This window comes from Lycium barbarum, chromosome 1, assembly GCF_019175385.1.
Source record: "Lycium barbarum isolate Lr01 chromosome 1, ASM1917538v2, whole genome shotgun sequence".
Classification (NCBI taxonomy): Eukaryota; Viridiplantae; Streptophyta; class Magnoliopsida; order Solanales; family Solanaceae; genus Lycium; species Lycium barbarum.
The window spans coordinates 99,556,914-99,561,957 of record NC_083337.1 but is presented as its reverse complement, the minus strand read 5'-3'; positions in this window follow the sequence as shown (position 1 = coordinate 99,561,957).

Below are 5,044 nucleotides of genomic sequence, written 5' to 3'. Positions count from 1 at the left end.
GAAGGTGCTCTTTGCTTTGATTGGAGATGCAGGGTCGGTTCCTTGAGATGAAACTGAGGGAATATCATGGGAAGTAGTTTAAGACATTTGAAAATATGAAAAGGAGCTGAGTGGATTCAGAAAAGAAGTTAAAGAAAAGTAAGGAAACAGACGGTCCAAGAAGTGACAGAGTAAGAACACTCAAACAAGAGCGGCTAGTAAAGATGTTGGCAAAGCTGCTCTCTTTCACGTGGTATAAGCAATGAACCAGCAACGAACTTGATATGAAGGACAATTAGTTATGGTGAAGGTGAAGAAATGCAGTGAAGAGTGAAGATGAAGAGGAATGAGTGGTAAAAATATTTGAATGAAGAGGTGAAGAGCCTTATATAGGCATGGGAATGGAACGATTACCGATGTCGGCCAATCAGAGGGAGCCACGTGTCCCATAATTAATGAGGAGTGACCTGAAGCGACATGCGTTACGGCGGTTGTCAGAGTTGACCATCTGGAATAAGACACGTGGCCGAAGAAAATGGGACGTGACACAACTGTTCCTGCCAAAAATGAAAAGATAGCAACGGGCAAATGGAGTCACCGGCTTGTTGATTCATCCACTTCCCGTTACTCCGATAAATCTACGGTCCAGAAAGTGTGGAGACTATCTGTATACGGTAAAAACCGGATATGCGTTGAACCGGTGGGACCCGGAACCGAGGGAAGAAGGGGACAAGAATGTGCATGAAGACTTTCGTTCTGAACTGGAGGAACGCCCGAACCGAGGCCAAGGTCGGGGCATCATTTGGTCCGGTTTCCTTCATGGCCAAGTTGGTCATTGCCGTTGGTCCGTTTGGTCGTGGCCGTTAGTCCGTTTATTCGTGGTCATTGGTCCGGGAGATCCGTTGGGAGATTTCCACGCGTCAATAACGTCCTACCACGCTCAACTGCCAATCGTACGGGTGACAGACCGTACAGCCAACCAAACCCAACCTAATCCAAGTCAGAGTTTTCTTTTATTTTTTAGTTTTCTCTTATTGTATGGAGCCCATGAGGCAACACTATAAATAAGGGCCATTGCTCACTTTTAAGGGATTGGCTCCTTAACATCAAGAACATTCTTTTGTACTAGAAATATATGCAAATCTCTCTCATTATCGTGTGCAATCCGAATTCATTGTGTTCATCTCTATTACATTTCTTCAATCAAATAACACACATATATTAGTAAACATTCAAATCCATAACAAACCACCAATTATTAGTTGCTTCTTCATAATACATTCATATATTTCTTTTCTCTATCAAAGGGAGTTAAGGCATAACCACATATCCTATACCTCACCCACAAATTTAATTGATTATCCAAATTCGGGGTAAACATGGATATGATTCTATGGAACACCAATACTAGTATATATGTCACAGTTCAAGCCCATTGTTACGTATAATCTGCTTTTGTCCAACAAACCTTACGAATTTTATTCCTTATCCTAGCTTGATTTATATACTTTCCCTTCTCTTTCGAAAGAAAATTATCTAAAATGTTATATGGATCTCTTTTTCGAAAAGTTACCTATCTAAAAACCTGTCAATCTTATTGCTTGACCCACTCTCCGGAAAAGGTTCAAATATACCCTTACCATCAGAATTGAGTCAAATATACCCTCCGTTATACTATTGGTTCAAAAATATCCTTGACGTTATACAATTGGTTCAAATATACCCCTCCTTCGCTAACTTATTCAAAGTGGACATCTACTTATTCAAAATATTTTTGTAGGACTATCTTGCTTGTGTTGAAGAAATCCAAGCATCCTTCTCAACCATAATGCTTGTGTAGCACTACTTGTCGCAGCCATGTACTCTGCTTCAGCTGTTGACAAAGCAACAACTTGTTGCTTTTTTGAAGACCAAGAAAATACACCAGACCCCAAATAAAATGCATATCCAGAAGTACTTTTTCTTTGCATCATATCACCAGCCCAATCACTGTCTGTAAATCCAACAAGACTACTATCATTTGTCTTTGAATAAACTATGCCATCAGATTGTGTACCTTGAATATATCTCAAAATTCTCTTAGCTGCTTCCAAGTGTGATTGACGAGGCGACTCCATAAATCTGCTAATTAATCCAACTCCATAAGTAATGTCAGGTCATGTAGAAGTCAAGTACCTTAGACTCCCAACTTTCTAAAATATGTAGCATCAACAAAATCACCAGTTCCATTTTTAGTCAACTTCAATTTTTCTTCAATAGGGGCTAGAATTGGCTTGCCTTTGTCCATATTAAATCTTTTCAAAATATCAACAGCATATTTTTTCTGAGAGACAAAAATTCCACCTTCCAATTGAGAAACTTCAATGCCAAGGAAATAAGACATTAGTCCCAAATCAGTCATCTCAAACTGTCTAATCATAGCCTCCCTAAATTCAGAAATTAGTTTGGAATTATTGCCAGTAAATATTAAGTCATCCACGTATAAACACACGATGAAAATGTCTCCATCAGAATTGAAATTGATGTATAGTGTATGCTCATAGGGACATCTATGAAAACCATGTCCAATAAAATAAGAATCAATACGAGTATACCAAGCTATAGGAGCTTGTTTCAACCCATATAACGCCTTCTTCAACTTGTAAACTTTATTTTCTTGACCCTTTTTGACATACCCCGTAGGCTGCTGAACATACACTTTTTCCTCAAGAACACCATTCAAGAAGGCAGAATTCACATCCATTTGATAAATTTTCCAACAATTATTGGCAGCAAGAGAAATAATCATACGAATTGTATCAAGTCTTGTAACAGGTGCAAATACCTCAAAATAATCAATACCTACTTGCTGCTTGTATCCTTTAACAACTAATCTTGCCTTAAAGCGATCAACTTCTCTAGTTGATTTGTATTTGGTCTTATATACTCACTTGACTCCAATTGGCCTTTTCGAAGGTGGTAAAGTAGTCAATTCCCATGTATTATTTTTCTCAATAGCATGAATTTCTTCATTCATTGCATGTATCCAACAATCATCTTTCACAGCTTCCTCAAAAGTAATTGGATCACAGTCTGCAAATAGAGAAAAATTCACAATATCTTTGTCGGATAAATCATTATCATTACCCACAACATAGTCTTGCAAACGGGCTGGTAAATGGTGATGTCTTTGCGGGCGATTGGATGTCTCTATTTGAGCAAGTTGTGCTAGTTGTTCCTATTAATGTCTGCTAGAACTTCCTTCGTCAATGACTGGAATTATTGGTTGAGACGTGGAAGGTTTAGGATCCTTCTTTGACCAATCCCAGGCACTCTGCTCATCAAAGGTAACATCTCTGCTAATAATTATTTTTCATGTATCTGGATTAAATCATTTGTAACCCTTTGTCTCATGACTGTAGCCAATAAAAATACACTTTTCTGTCTTATCATCCAATTTCTTTCTCAAAACATCAGGAACATGAGCATAAGCAAGACAACCAAATACTTTTAGATGAGAAATACTTGGTTTCTTACCTGTCCAAACTTCTTGTGGAGTTTTTCCAAAGTTAGATCGAGCGGGACACCTATTTAGAACATAAATTGCACAGGAAACAGTTTCTGCCCAAAAATCTTTAGGAATATTTTTGGAATGCATCATAGATCTCACCATATCCATCACTGTTCTATTTTTCCTTTCAACCACACCATTTTGTTGAGGAGTATATCTAGCTATCACTTAATGCTTAATACCATACTTCTTCAAATAATTATCACACACAAGAAACTAAGTTCCCCTATCACTTCTCAATGTCTTAATAAAATATCCACTTTGCTTCTCTACATAAGCCTTGAAGCTTTTAAAAACTTCACATGCATCAGATTTATTTTTCAAAAAATATACCCAAGCCTTTCGGCTGAAATCATCGATGAAAGTAATAAAATACTTACTACCTCCATTAGAAGGAACTTCAACTGAGCACAAGTCTGAGTGGATTAAATCCAATGGTGCATACGCCCTCCAAGCTTTGCCTTTTTGAAAAGGTTCTCTGTACTTCTTTCCCAAAATACAAGACTCACACCTTCTGTCAGGAAAATCAATAGAAGGAAAACCATCAACCAAATTCTTTCTTGCAAGAAAATTCAAACTCCCAAAATTCAGATGCCCAAAGCGTAGATACTACAGCCAAGTATCATCACAATTCACAAAACTAAAGCAAGTTAAATCACCACGATTGAGATAAAGAGGCCATAAACGACTATTATTCATCTTTATTCTTGCAATTAGTCCTATTTTATCATCACTGATAGTTCCCATTCCTTACTTAAAACACAAATCATAACCTTTTTCTGTTAGTTTCCCCAAACTCAATAAATTGTGATGAAGACTCGGAACATAATATACCTCAGATATAAAATGAGTAGATCCATTTTTCGAAGTAATTGGAATTTTTCCCTTCCAACAGCAGACACCTTTGCATTATTGCTAAGTCTTACTGTAGCTTTAAATGATTCATCCAGATCAACAAATAATTTCTTATTTCCAGACATATGATTGCTACAACCAGAATCAATAAACCATTCATTCCCTTTATTTTCTTCAGTCGCGGAGCTAGAAAACAATAATGTCTCTTTTTTATCTCCATAATTTTTAGCCATCTTTGCACGTTTTTCCCTATTTTCAGATTCATTGTACCAACAATCACGTTGATAATGTCCATATTTTCCACAATTATAACACTGAACATTTGATTTATCACGTCTTTGAAAATTTTGATTACTGTATTGTTCCCTCCTGAAATTATTATCATTTCTTTGTTGATAGGAAAAATTACCTCTACCACGGCCTCGATAATCACCTCTACCACCTCGTCTTCTACCTCTGAAATTGTGACCTCGTTGATTTGTTTCAGCCAGATTTGATGTTTCTTATTTTTCTTTAGGTTGATTCACCTTTGCTTGCAATGTCTCATCAACTGTTTCAGTTGTTTGTTGATTCAAGGACATCTCATATGTCACCAGTTCACCTTCTAAATCATCAAGTATCAAAGTGCTAAGATCTTTGGTTGCCTCAAGAACCGTCTTC